This window comes from Myripristis murdjan, chromosome 16 (genome assembly GCF_902150065.1).
Source record: "Myripristis murdjan chromosome 16, fMyrMur1.1, whole genome shotgun sequence".
NCBI classification, from domain to species: domain Eukaryota; kingdom Metazoa; phylum Chordata; class Actinopteri; order Holocentriformes; family Holocentridae; genus Myripristis; species Myripristis murdjan.
In genome coordinates, this window is record NC_043995.1 from 14,440,810 (window position 1) to 14,456,350 (window position 15,541).

At 42.2% G+C, this 15,541-nt stretch overlaps 1 protein-coding gene across 5 annotated transcripts in view; it reads right to left on the reverse strand.

The window, feature by feature from the left end:
* snap91a (synaptosome associated protein 91a) overlaps window positions 1-15,541 on the reverse strand; it is a 61,373-nt gene that overhangs the window by 44,305 nt on the left and 1,527 nt on the right. The window lies entirely within an intron of this gene.

Sequence of the window (15,541 nt, forward strand, 5' to 3'; positions counted from 1 at the left end):
GTGTAGAGGTGTAACAATCCGTTGATCTGGAACCATACATTGATTGAAATAATAATGCAACAGGATCGATGCAAAGTGCAACCATCGATAATCATTTTGAAATTCTCACAGTGTGTTTATGTCGCCGTTTCCGCCTAAGTGCACATGAAACCGTGGCAGTAACTGCTAGACAGCACCATGCTAATAATGGCAAGAGCTGAAGATAAAGACGAGGAGGAGGACATTCGCTCCGCTCTCGGAAATAAGTCAGCTGTGTGGAAATGCTTTGGAGTCAGGAGAAAAGACGGGTTGACTGGCAAAACACATGCTATATGCAAGCAATGCCATCATGAAATTAGATACTCAGGAAATACGGCGAAACAGTGACAGAGTTCAGTAATAAACTTGTCTATTGATGCAGACCTTATTATATCGGCAAATATTGTATCTTTGTACAAAAATTTGATATAATATCATATCATGATGAAGCTTGCGATTCACACCCCTAGTTACCTGTGATATTTATGCTCCACTTATATATTTTAAAAATGAAAACTCAATGTAACTGATTGCCAGTATTACTGACCTGATGATACTTTCACAAATGATGTAATAACATAACACAATAACATAACACAAAAAAAAATTGGGAATTGGGAATTGGGACTTGTTTTTTATGCTGGCAAAAAATTGTTTTTTGGTCGTTTGTGTGCTACAAGTGTTATTTTGGGAACTTGCCACAATATGGGAGTGAAGTGAGAGATAAAAATACAACACTCTGGATTAGCAGCTCAGGGGGGCACGCAGCAAATAATGAAGAGGATATTTCACCACCATGTGGACTCATATAACACCCAGTTAAGTACACAAGCCAACACTCTTCCTGCTTTAAGCTGGCGGTTCAGCTGCTTCTCATCATTTTGGATCTCGTTCTACTGTACAGGAATATGAGCACACTGGGACTCTTCTGTTCTGCTGTGACGGTTGTGCCTGAGAGTGACCGATGACTGTCAACAAGCTATAGTGTGTGACGGAGGCTTTGGAAAATAACTACCAACATTACGTCAGCGTCATCCTCTCTGGCCCTCCTCCTGCAGCATTAATTTACAATGAAATAAAATGAAATTACTTCAAACACTTTGCAGAGATCAGCGCTCCTGTGCAGGACGTTGTCCAGATTGATGGACTAGGTATGTGCAGGTTGACAGGAGAAGGAGCAGTAGTAAGTATGATGAGTAGCCCTGGTGAAAGCCTGAAGGTAATGTGGAATCAAGGAAGGCTGCCATGGAGAGGCAGTGAGTAATTGCAGAGCGAGTGTGTCCAGCTGTAAGAGCATGGCAGCACCAGCAGTCAGCAACTGATGATTATAGTAATAGTCGCATCTACACTCCACACACACACACACACACACACACACACACACACACACACACATTTATCCCCAGCATCAATGTCTCCCCTGACCAAATATCAGTGAAAGATTTAAACAAATATAAAAGCTTTCAAAGCTTTCAAATAAAAAAAAGCATAAATCAGTATATGTCTAATTGATACTGTATTACTTAGGCTAGTTTTACTTTGGGTGAAATTGTTAAATCAGTCACTATCACATTCATTCATTCAGCACCAGCTGGATTGGACAGGAAATCTGCTGCATTGTTTTATGGCACAAAACAGGAAGCAAGTGCTTTCTTTTCAGATTTAAAATTTAAGAGTTTCTGTTAAAGACAAATGGTAGGAGGGGTGAATGGCCAATCAATTCTTACTTTTGAGCACTAACTACCACTGGTGTGAGATAGAGGCTATTAGAGGATGAAAAGATCAAATATATAAATTTGACAATCATATTTATAACTCCCTTAACAAGATATGTCACATGCTCTGAAATCTAAAATTCTGGTTCCACAACCTTTTAGTAGCCAAAGCATTGGGCCAGTTGTTGCTTACAATATATTTTTTTATAATAATAATTTTACAAAATGATTATCATGTTGTATTGTGGCCAAAGAAGTTTTTTCCCGAATGAAAGTAAAGTGCTTGTAAATAAAATGTAGTCCCGTACCACATCTCTGCAAACTACAACCTCAATCATAAACTCAGAATTAAATTTACACATTCTCCACAATGTCAACAAAAACTGAACATTATAAACTTTGTTAAAAGGTAGAATTTATGGCAGAGCTGTTGCACTGAACTGCATTAGATTGAACAGTTGGACCTGATAAAGAAGCCACTGAGTGCACATTTCCTACAGCAGCCACTGTCATCAGGCTTAGTCAGGCCAGCTGTGCCAGGTTGGGTACAGGCTGAAGCCATTAATTAGTTGGTTTCATGCTAATTTAATCAATAAGAAATTAAATGAAGTGGGTTTTCTTTAACCAGGTGTATGTGCTTGTCTGTGCAGTGTGTCATAACACTGATGTTTGGTAATTGTGATTTTCCCTTTTTTCCAACTAGAGTCATTGTGGTCACTCAGTCTTCTGTCAAGGTGAGGAAGGGGGCCCAGTGGTCACTTTCTCTTTGTGTCTTGCTTTCCTTCGTTCCTTTAAATTATTGTTGGTATTTAAATATTCACTCAGCTCTTGTTTGCACCAGGTGTCAGTGGGGATTTCCCTCCCTTGCTTACCTTTTCCCTAAGTTTAGTCCAATTAGGGTGTGGCCAGGAGAGGTATATAATGTCAAGCTGTCATCGTATGTAAGACATGGTTGTTGCTCATACAGCAGCTTGCTGCCACACTACAATCCCACCTTGATGTGGAATTACTATCAGTAATGTTACACGACACCCTTCATTTAAAGCCTGGGAATTTTAAGCTGCTACCCAAGGTTATTCATGACATGAGAAGTACAACATCTCTCTACATTTCTCTCCAGTTATACACACTCACACATACATGCGCGTGCACGCACACACGCACACACACACACACACACACACACACACACACACACACACACACACACACACACACACACACACACACTCACACTCACAGCTTCACAGCCTCTGCTCTATTTTAGAGCCATAGCACCTGAGGCATCATTATGCAGTGGAGCGAATAGAGGAGCATCATGGGTCTGACATATTCACATACACGATGGTGTGTGCATGTGTGTGTGTGTGTGAGGGGGGGGGGGACTATAAAATGTGAGAAGATAAGAACATAGGACACCTGTTTGTATGAAATGTATGAAAGGCACTCATGTCTTTCTCCGCCCCCCCTACAACCACCCCACCCCATCCCACACACAAACACACACACACACGCTTCACCATGCAATTGCACATCACCAGCAATCAGCATTCTTTCTGACAAGTAGCAAAGCTGACTGGAAAACTAAAATTATGCACCAACTGCAGCCTCTGAGGTTACACTTGAAAACACAGGTAGCATTTTCACGAACAAAACTGACATTAAGCTGCAGACGTGCCACAAAACGACACGACTGTGAAGAATCACTGCCTCATTCCTGCTATATTGAGACAGAAGCTTACATCTGTGGTTTTATTAAAAGAAAACAACTGAGGTTTATTGGCCATGTGAGATAAAATAGTCGGAATCTGTCCTGATGTTTATGTATACTTCCTACACACGTACAGTTCCCTGCACAAAAGCTGTGCATTTCATCAGAGAGTGCATGGTCAGTGCAGTGTTGAACTTGTTGCTTTCGATCAAAGGTAGGACCATGTGGGCATCACCCACTAGCCGCCTCACAGCTGCACCCCTCACTTAACACATCACAAATCTTGTGGCTGCATTGCCTCCTTGTCAACTATTGATGTTGGTATTTCTGCCGACTCCACAACGGATTTCCCCCTGTATGATAAGTGAAACGTGTTGATTCATCTAGGAAAAACACCACTACATAAGAAGTGAACCTGGAAATACAAGGGCACTGAGGTGTTTTGCTCTCACAGCATCCCCTTACTGTGACCCAGCGGGCTCCTCATGACATACTCCTCTTTCCACATTACGTACACATAGGACTCATGAGTGCTCTACTGACCGACACGGTGTCAGATCACAGTAACCGAATACCATATCAGAACGCCCTGCAGTGTCCGCCACACCCAACACAGACTTGACAGCACTCTGCTTTCAAACACTGCACTATAATGTAACTAATATCAAAGCTACAGGGCTTGAAAAGATTACAACTTAAGGTAAACTACCGAGAAAGCACACACTGCACGACACACTGCAAGCCTACACGCCAGCCCGGACATACACAGACACGCTCACACATACACACACTCCACTTGTAGTTTTCATAGACGGGTTTTTAGCAGAGTAGCAATGAATACCGAGGAGAATATGCCAAGGTGGTTTCCCTGGCAACTAGCTCTCGTATCTTTCTGTGGCATCGAGGATGCAGTAAAATCCCTCTGAATCTCCCACAGCAGCAAACTGTCGGGGTCATATAGCCGATGTCGGCTGTATATGAATCACAGCAGCCTTACAGTAACACTGCAGCAACACACTTCCTGTAACAGTAGGAAACAGATTCAACACTTAATTGATATACTTACTAATAAAATTCCACCCTGTCACTGCAGTGCAAACTAATTTATTCCCTGTTAAAATGGAGATGTGTTATTTTCTATACTGAGAAATGGATCAATTTGATCTAGGCAGATATCCATATTGTTGACTATGTGATTCATTTACCATGAGGCCTGGATATTCAGCAGCTACACTCTCTATGTGAGAATGCTGCTCTAGTAGAAGCCATGCGGCATGAGCGAGGCTTTGTTGGATTGCACATGAATGGACCATGAAAGCACTGTGTTTATTTATAGCTCTTCTCCCCCCCAAAGCAATGCACATGGAAAAAAATACCCAGAAAGCATCGTGGGCCAGAGTAGCAGAGTGCCGATGTGGCAGGCAAGCAAAGAGGAAGCCATCGAGATCCAGACACCGTGGAGGCTGGAAGAGACATCCAAGGAAAAGGTTGGCATTCCACAAAATGCTAGGGCTGCTGCTGCGGGGCACAGATAGCAGCTTTATACGGATGTAATGGAAGAAATTGACTTTTCACTCAGCTGTTGATGGAGGTGTGCACTATTTTGACCTTCACAACCTTGTAAGTTAAGATGTGGAGGCCATGGTGGTGATCACTGCTCATGCTAACTATCCAGCGCTTCCTCTCTTTATTCTAAACAAACCACTGTTACTGCCGCTGGAAATGCAAAATGCATCACTTCCTGCCTGGCAGAGGATTTTTCCTTGTAAACATCTACAAAACACCACACATGCAAAAGCTTCCACAGGCAAGGTGATGGTTGAATCACCATCGTGTGAAAAATAGACATTTGTTTTCATTGGAATATTTCAGATTATTACTTTAAAGGGACTCAAATATTAATATTTTAAGGTGTTAAAGCTTGAATAATACTGGGCATCTCCACAGTGACAATGAATTCCAATGTTTAACCACTAAATATCAACAATTCTCTTTTTACAGAGGCTGCAAATCAGGAATGGTGAATGTTATTAGATGTTTTGTAGTGTTTAGTTCAATTCTGTCTAATCAGATGGATGTGATAGCTGCTCCTCCTGAGCTCTCCCACTCCCTCTGCTATTCCTCATGCCCAATACACTGCAGCTTTCAAGCGGTTGGCTTCAGAGAAGAGGAATTGAAAATGGGGATACTCTCATGCTAGTTCTGTCCTCTGAACCCTTCCTTGCTCTTTTATGTTCTTTCATCACTCAGCAGAGAAACCAAACTGCTTTCAGAAAGATCTATGGAGGCTTCTCTCTGAGACAAGCTTAATCAAACATTCAGTAATAATTCTCTCTCCGATTACTTTTCCTCACCCACAGCTCCCATATCTGCTAACTACCTGCACTCGCTCTCACAAAATCCCCAAGCATCGTCTTCTTGTGCGTCATCGATCTGCCGTCCTATTCTGGGTGCTCGGTTAGGAGTTTGCCTCCCTAAAGGCTGTGGCTCTTCCTTGTCTGAACAGAAAACCCCTAGCTCGTGTCCCACTTGTATATTTTTTGCTTAGCTGCTAGTTCTGCTCCTAGGGAAGACAGATAAAGAGTCACATATCCTCCCTACATGCTGGGCCTAATTATGGAACCTGTCCGAGTTCTATTTTCTGGTTATTGGGCTTATTTCTGTCAAAAAAAGAGATATGTATCTGTGTAGGTGCTGGCCTTTTCTGAGGCAGAGGAAAGAATGCCGGGAGGTAGAGATCAGTAAGCAGGGAATGAAGGAATGAAGGAAAGAAGGAGAGAGGTGATGCAGTGCCATTAGAGGGCATTTGCCCCCCTGTTTGATATTCTGCAGTTTTGCACATTTTTCAGCATTGTCAGATCTCTTGCTGAGCTGTAGTAGTTTATACAGAAGGTTTGGTGCTTCTATAATTTGTCTGGTACACAAGGCACAAAATATCTTTAGCTGTCTGAAAAGGCTCTAAAGCTATTCCTGAGACAGTCTGCAGCAGTCTGAGAAAAAACATGGACAAGAACACATTTTTGTAGAAATAACTATACTGGCAAAATATTCACATAAGCAAGACGGGAAATCACCTAATAAAACCATAGATCAACATCCAGGGATCAAAGGTGATCTCAGAGTTGAAAGACAGAAGCCACATCTCCATAGGAAACACAGGAATGGTTGTCTAAATTTTGCCTAAAAGCACTGACTTAATCCTTGGGATTTCTGGAACAATGTGTTCTATGGACAGTGGAGTCAAATCCACTTTTTGGGCCTTGTTCAGGACAGCATTCCACAGTGACACTATCAAAAATTTTGCTGGCATAGTGCTTTGTTGCATCAGGATCTGGGCAACCTTCCATTACTGAAGGACCCATGAATTCTAATTTGCTTGTTAGGTGCAGCATGACAATGATCTGAACTCATATTAAGTCTACATCAGATTAGTTGAAGAACAAGGAAATTGAAGTATTGGAAAGATCAACAGTCCATTGAGATGAGAAGGTGATTTATCAAGAATGCCATATATTGGTGTTCAGGGCCGACAATTTTGTGTTGGCACAATTACTGATGCAATGCTGATAATGTAAATGAGCACAGCCACAGCTGAGCAGCTGGAAGAGCTGTCTGGAGCCTGATCTTATAATGAAGAAACACGTCTCTGTTTGCAAGATAAGCTTTTGTTCTCGTTTTGTTGCATTTTTAGAGATAGAACTCGCAACAGGAGGCGGCTGCTGAGGACAACACAGTGCAGGCATAGAGTTATCCACCAATCACAGGCTGCTCTTCGGCGCTGATGGTCCCAGTGGAAAGGAAAACTGTCCCGAGGATGCTGGTGGGAACATATCACTTCCGAACTGTACACATACTGTGGATAAATAACTCAAATTTTGTATCGAGATAACAGGCAAAACACTAATCTTCTGAGCATGGATATGGTAAGTCTCTGTGCATAGGACTAACAGGTGAGTGTTTAATGTGGCATTTTATGTTGTAAATTAATGCTGTTGCTTGTAATATATTGTGGACACATTTATGTCCAAACATGAATGATATCCAATCTCAATGTGACCAAGAGCCATACTTCACTGTTGATGCAAGCCAGTGTGATTATGCACGAGGTCAAACTGAAAGGCAGACTGAACCGGTCAAAGGAGTTAAAATGTGATTTTAAGATAAGATAAGTTAAGCCTTAATTAGTCCCACCACGGAGAAATTCACAGTGCATTTATTTATATTTGGTTGCATATGCATTTTTTAGCAATGCTGCTCTTCTTTGATTTCACCAGCTTAAACCTGCACTGCGGTATCTTGATAAATCAAGGATGCTAAAAAGCCTCACAAATACTTGATAAATCAGGCCCTCTGCATAACCCTGCGAGAGACTGATCCAAATAACATTCAGTGCCTCCCGAAAAGAGGCACTGAATGTTATTTGGAGAAAAAAAAAATACAAAATGGCTTTGTCAAAAACAAAATACAGGGAATCAGTTAGTGGGGGAATACTTTTTCATGGCAATGTGGTTTCCTATTGCTCAGCCTGGTCCTGAGGCAGTGCTCAGCAGTCAGACAGGGTAATAAAACAGCAAGAAACCCAAGCCCCCCCTGCATTATTGATACCCAGCCTGGATGCAGACATGGTCCTTCACTGCTGTGTGCTGCTGGGCAAGGTGCCGCTTAGATAGGCTACATACCGAGACAAGCCACTGTAAACCCATATACTATACAGGGTAAAGTAAGTGGCCATTTCTCTAATGCACATCCTCCCAGATAATCTCGGATACAACAGAGCATCACTGGAAGCACAGTCATAGACATACAGATACATCCCTAAAACAACACTGGACACAAAATTCAAACTCACCATAGTGTAATATTAATGTTATTTTCGCTGCACATGCAGGCTCAAGGGCATTATGACCTCCATAGATGATAGAGAAAGGAAAGCCAAAGGAAGGGGTGTGAGTTATGAAGAACAGAGGACAGGACAATCACTTTGAATTGGCTGTTCCACTTTAGAGTAGGCTCACAGTTAGGTTTATGGGTGCTCCTGGACCCGGCTCATTAATCTGGACACACATTACTGTGAGGAAACCCCACCTCCCACACAGCGTTTGACATCAGAGAGCCACTGTGGGGCTTTGAAGGATACCCGCTGTGAGATCGGCACTGCAGCACATGCAGAGCCCTCTTATCAAACCTCTCTCTCTCTTTCAGCGCTCACTGCAACTCACTGCTATGCTAGTGGTGTGCAGAATGGTTATGAGGTGCCGCAGAAGAAAGGGAAACAGGGTGGGAGGGATGGGTGAGAAGATGAAGTGGGCGAGGCAGAGCAAGCGAGCGGTGAAAATGGGAAATATGGAGACAAACTGAGGATGATCAGAAAGCCTGGAAAGTGCTCCTCCTTGCTTAGTCGTGCTGTTGTCATGTCGGAAGGATGTATGTGTACACACACACACACACACAAACACACACACACACACACACACACACACACACACACACACACACACACACACACACACACACACACACACACAGATATATGCACACACACCCTTTATACCAACTCTTCATGCATACCACTGTACATACTGTCTCTTTGTCCAGTGGTGTCTAAAAATGTAGCTCTGCATTTTTTCAAAAACTGGTTCATTGTTCTTCTACATACACACAGCTTCTAATCCATCCTCTAATTCAGACTTTGTTCAGAATTTAATTAATTTGATTTTGGAATGACAACCAAAACACTGGAGAAGCAGGTGAGTTACCTTTAATGCACCTAGGCTTGAATCTACACTTTCAAAGTGGAGTCCGGGGATTCCCAGGGGTCCTCGAGGGCCTTCCATAAGGTCCTCAGCAAAATGAGGAACAGTTTTAATTTCATTTTAATTCATTTGAAAAGCACGGGGGATCTTTTTAACATTTTCTTCTCTCTGGTTCAATCTCACCACAATTTGTCTGTTAAAGTATGACATCTAAAGAATTTAACTTTTTGAAACCTGTGCAAATTCACTTGATTTCTCTCAGAAACATGGGGGAAAGGTGATTCATAAATAGTAAAAGATTAGAAAAAAAAAAAAAAAAAAACTGACAAGAAAATTAGCAAAACGATTACCAGAACATTGGCAATCATACATACATACATACATACATGTATTCATACCAAATTACATAAAAATAAAAAAAAGAAAAGAAAAAAAGATACATCTTGAAAATTAGCAAAGCAAACAAACAAACGGGGGTCCACAGTTAACTGAAGTCAACTTGAGGATCCAGAAAATGAAAAACTTTGAAAACCTCAGCACTATTTAACATATCACACATTGATGTCACTGTACAAAGTACAAAGAGGTATCAAAGATGATAAAGTTGACACACAAGATGACACACAAGGCACTACAGACACACACACACACACACGCGCGAGCACACACACACACATACACACTGTCTGCCTCTCAAATGTGATAACACATCCATGGTGACTCATGTTGTGGTAACAGCACTATAGCAGCCAAAGGGGACACATCATGCTGTTTATGGTTGTCACCTCTTCCTCTCCTCTGCATGTACACCCAATACCCCACCACCACCTCCCATCAACCCCCACATTTGTGTCCATGTATGCGTATAAGAGAGAGAGGGCAGCAGAGAGACACAGAGACAATATGTAACATTCAAGTCTTCAAGTCCATAAATCTTTCAGTGGGAGGATTAAGAGGTTGAGGCAACACGAGTAGCTGTATATAAAGATGGAGGCTATTAGGAGTGGCGTGGGTGGCCGGGGCCAGTCTTTGGAAACAAAGCCGTCTTCATTTGGCAAACCTCCAGACCCTGTTACTGTAGTTCACAGGCTGTCTCCCTTTGGGCCACAGCTGCCCTGTGTGTCCTCTGATCTGTTCTCGATGCCATTGGATTCAGGCTGAAAAGCAGCTCAGTCATTACCCAGATAAGATGACGCCAACTAGTGCTTTTGGTAAGCCTCTACTTCTACTCACAGAAAATCAAATACCACTTGCTGTGCATGCAGTTGCTTCTAGTTGGAAATAATAATGAAACTGACCCTGTAACAAAAGTGGTCATTTTGGTGGCTGCTGTTTCAGTTTAGAAATCAAGAGGCAGAGAGCTACTTTGTGCTGCAACAGCAGAATGAAGAGGGGGGCATGTGCACCAGGCATGTAATTGATGCTTTAATTGATTCATTAGCCAAATGTTGTTATGTAATTCATCCAATCCGATCCATCCAGACAGACAGCATCATAGGGTCCCACATACACCACCAAGCTTTTCATTGTGAAGTAGGTTATAGTCTATGGCTATTAAATTTGATGTCGTGGTGAACTGTACTGACATAACAGTGATATAACTACCCATTGTTTAAGTCTTGTATTCAAAAGTATCCTTTCAAATCAGGACCAAACTAGGGCAAAAGTCTCATGGCTCCCTGCTGTTCCTGACAAGCATTAGTTCCATCAAGACATCACAATGCTGAATTAATCTATTTCTAGCAACTCATAACAGAACAAAGATGCTTTTACACCAGGCTTGACTGCCATAAAGCCACCACACAAGCAAAAAAAAAAAAAAAAAAAAAAGTCAGAGCAATCAGCCCTAGCAAACAGAAACTCAACCATGTGATCAAAGCCACACCAGCACTTTTACAGGCGTCATTCATGCTAGCAGTGAACATGGCTTTGGAGCGTGACTCCCAGCTCCACCTTGAACCCGCGAGCCCTGTGTCTACCAGTGTGGCAGATGGCTGCACTATCACTTGAGATAATTACAAAATTCAAATACTTTACTTAGAAAGGGGATAAAACTAATCCAAGGAAAGTAAATGTATACAGTATTACACATCAGCACATGATCGGCAAATTACTTGTGATACCATAGAATATAATTTGCACTGTAAACAAATGAGATCATGGTTTAGAGGATTGGTAACCTGTCTTAGCCCTGCGATGGACTGGCGACCTGTCCAGGGTGTTGCTGGGATAGGCTCCAGCACCCCCCCCCCCCCCCCCCCCCCCCCCCCGCGACCCTAGTGAGGATAAGCGGTTTAGAAAATGAATGAATGAATGAATAACCTGTCTTATTTGAGTACTACAAAAGTAAAACGCATTTCCTCTCAACCCCTTCACTTCCTTTAAGCAAAGAGGATGCTATTGCCCCTTACACCCCACACCCTCCACCCCCTTCCCCTGTTTAGGGTCTTGGGAGCACAAACATGATGAAAGGGATTTTCCATCAACCTTTCATTATTTCAACCATCTGCCACCATTAGAAACTCTGGGAAACTTAGCTAACTTCATATAGGCTGGTTGAATCGGTCAATCTTCTCAGTGATGGTCTCATTTGTTTACAGTAATTAAAGCAAAATTTAAGTGTGTGTGTGTGTTTTATATATATATAATACTACATATACTGTCATATACTCTCTAACTCCATCACATTTGATGGATTCCGCTCCTGTGGCAGAGTATAAATCTGCTGAAAACGTATGCACAGCCAGGCAGAACCAAAGGCTTTTGACTCACAGCTGCACTTCTTCTTCTTCACCACGCTGCTTCAACACAAAACAAACTCTCAAATGGATCTTCTTTCATCTCCTTTCTCTGGGACCTTGCCAAAGGCGCTTGGCATACACACACCTGTGTGTGTATGTGCAGTCGTGCACACACAGACATAGAAATACACACGCCAACAGTGCAGCTCTGAGATTTCAGGAGCCTGCTGTAAGACACACTCAGGCCATGTGGTGTGCCAGTCAAGCGAGTGGAGTCAGGCACGGTGAACGTGGCATCAATCTGTGCTGCTGCTTGCGCTCTAAGCTTTTAAGACATTAGAGCACTTCCGATCTGTGTCACACTCATCTGTCATGCTGTTAAAATAAATGGCAAACTGAGGAAAGCGTGCCTCCAATTCTTTTCCAGGCTTCTAAAACCCAGTGAATGTCTAAAATTGTCCTATTTCTTTCAGTTATATTCTTGTTTAACCTTTATTTTCCTGTATTTCTAGTCTGCCGTTTGTGGATTCGAGGCACCATTTGGTCATAACCTAACATCTCAAACCTTTACGTAACCTCCAACCTTCATTTAACAGGGACAGCTTATATCTGTCTCAGAGTAAATTACACTGTGAAATGCTGAAATATTCATTAAACATATCCATAACCACAGGTCAAACAACCATGTGCGCTTTTACCTGGAGCTCCAACTTTCCTAAAATACCCATTCTTACTGCTTCTCAGAGGTCAGAGGACCTGATTCAGTTCAAATGCACAACCCTCTCATTTTTATTGTAGGATTTTTCTCCCTCCCTTTCTATGTCTGGGGGTTTGGGGCCGCAGCGTGAGGAGCTTATTGCCCTGCTGCTCTCTGGACATCACTTGAAACAGATCAGCAGAGCAACAGACCAGGGAGCAGTCATCTGTCAGCAGAACAATCCATAGAGATTATTTCCCAGACCATGGATGCAACTCTGTCGAGACATCCCGAGAGATAGCGTTTGTTAATGATAATCCAACCTCTTAATCTTCACAATGGCACAGTCATCGGAGTGCTAAATTATGAAATGTTAAGGTCTGGAATCATGTTGATAACAGGAAAACAATTAGTCAACTGTTAACAAGAGCAGGACTCCCTTGCTGAGCTGGACCCTTGTTATCTTCAGTTGAGATGATTTGCTGCGTGACTTAGTGATGTAACTGACTGACTGTAGGGTTGGGTCGTTTAAGAGCAAATGGTTGTTTTTGAATTGCTCTTTTTTGGTGGACAAATGGAACCACTACTTTTTTTTCAGTGAATGGATCATTTAGTGTGGCTTAGCAGTTAATCTCTTCAACCCTGCCGGCCTTATCGATGGGTTCATCATTACAAATGCATGCTGCTTGGATCAAAGCCACAGAACTTTAGTTTAAATTCTAGTGGAGACCCCAAGGTTTCCAAAGATCCCATTTATGCCCTTCTGAATTACACGGAAAAGTGTATAAAATGATGCTCAAGACATTGAGATATTCACTAAGTCTAACTGTGATGTGGTTTCACTGAAGTCCTGGAACCAGGAGATGCAGTATATATATGTGCCACTGTTGTACAATATGGAAAAAAATATGCCTTTTCTAACTTCTATGCTACTTTGGAGGAAGTTAAAGGGGTAAAGCGCACCCATGTGTATTAGGCAACCAAAGCTTAGAGTCTCGTTTCAGCAGATCAGGCCACAGATTTAAATTATTGCATTTATATGCTGAGATAGGCTCCATTCCGCCATGACCCTGCACAGAAAAAAGCAGGTATGGAAAATAAATGAATGAATGTGCTGCACCAAAGGCCAAGAGGAGTGGAATTTTGTTCATTTCATAACATATGGAACTGACTTTCAGGTCTTATGTACAACAGTTCAGTCTGCAGTGTGTGTGGGACACAGCCACCAGCATTGAACATCACCACGTGCATTACACACTCTTCCAAAGAGCCTTTACAAATTCACTTGATACACACACTTATTGCCCAAATACTGGTGTGTGGTTGGACTGAGTTTGCATTTGGTGACATATAAAATGAATCAATCTCCATTCTTCAAAGGTTTAAATCACTGCTTGCATTTACTTTTAAAAACAAACAAACAAACAAAACAAGAGCAAAACAAGCATCTCTTTTCAGTGAATGAAGACAAATGAACTGGCTGTTCAAAAAACACTCAGAATGCCCACCACTATCTGACTATGAGACCTGCATAAGTGTAGCAAAAATTAGTGACCACACACTGATACTGTTTAGATATGGCTGCTCAGAGGGGATTTTTGGCTGAATCTGAGAGGATATTTTCATGTATAGAATCAAATAATTTACGTACAACAGGAACCAATAGGAGCTGGTGGGTGTTGGCATGTTACTGGCTTAAACTAACATGCAAATAATGGTGGGCCAAATGCTATGCAAGACCAGCTACTGTACTGTAAATGTGGAAGGCAACGCTTACTCAGCACTGAGAGGCATCAAAAGAATGCTGACACATCTTTGGCAAGTGAGTGAGCTTTCAAATCTGTTTTGCACTGATTTAATGCAGGACATAAATATTTTGTTTAGTCTGGACGTCCACATGACAGATTGAGCTGTTGGTTATCCACCACTGGGGCTGAGTTCTGCTTTCCGTGGTCATTTTTTATGTTTTGACCAGTTAAAACAGGGGCTATCATCAGAGTCATCACTGCAGGCCTTATCAGGCTGCACTCGTGAGCCTCCTTTGGCCTTAATTGTCAGAGTGTGATTACCAAAGGTCCTTAGAGGGATGTGAGACAAGAGGCCACCTGCGACGAGCAACAAAGGGATGCAAAGCAAAGGTCAAAGGATTTCACTGATAAGCTGGAGGGTTCCCAGTCTGGAACACAATTGTAACGTGTTGCATCCCACCTCAAACATGCTGGAAAACATACTGGAAATTCATTCAAAATCCATCAAGCATCTCCAATCAGTCCAATGATTATATGGAGCTGTGAAATGTTGCACTGATTGGTGAGTTGTTTGACCCATTATACCACTGATATGAGAGCTCAAATCTATCTATGATTGTTTAATAATGCCTTATGTGTATGGACACTGGCATAGCGTCCATTGCTACACTCTCAGAATTAAATTAAACCTGATGATTTTTCTGTGTAGCTTGTCCTGCAGATTTATGATGGTGCAGCCTCGTGCCCTCGATAGTCACTGTTTGTGGGTTAGTGCAACATTCTTTAGATATCTGAATCAGGCTTGAATGCTCATCCTGGATTATGGCACAAAGGATTGTAAAATCAAATCCTTTGTACTGGTAAATAAATGCCCCCCACTATGCTGCATTTTGGTATGTTTGCGTTACGTCTTTTCCAGCAAACCTTAAAGCCCTAATCAGTATTCCTTTTCAGAAATGGACATAAACAGATTCAGACTGAGCAGACCCCCCTCAGATAACCTCTTTCCCTTGGTTTACTTCTTACAAAACAATAAATCCAGGACACAGGCTGACAGTGCCTGACCACCTTCTGTGCCACCCTAGCGGGGGAAGGGCTCCCAGGGCAAGACCTGTATTTGTCGTAGTAACAACACCACCTTTGACCTTTTCAATTATG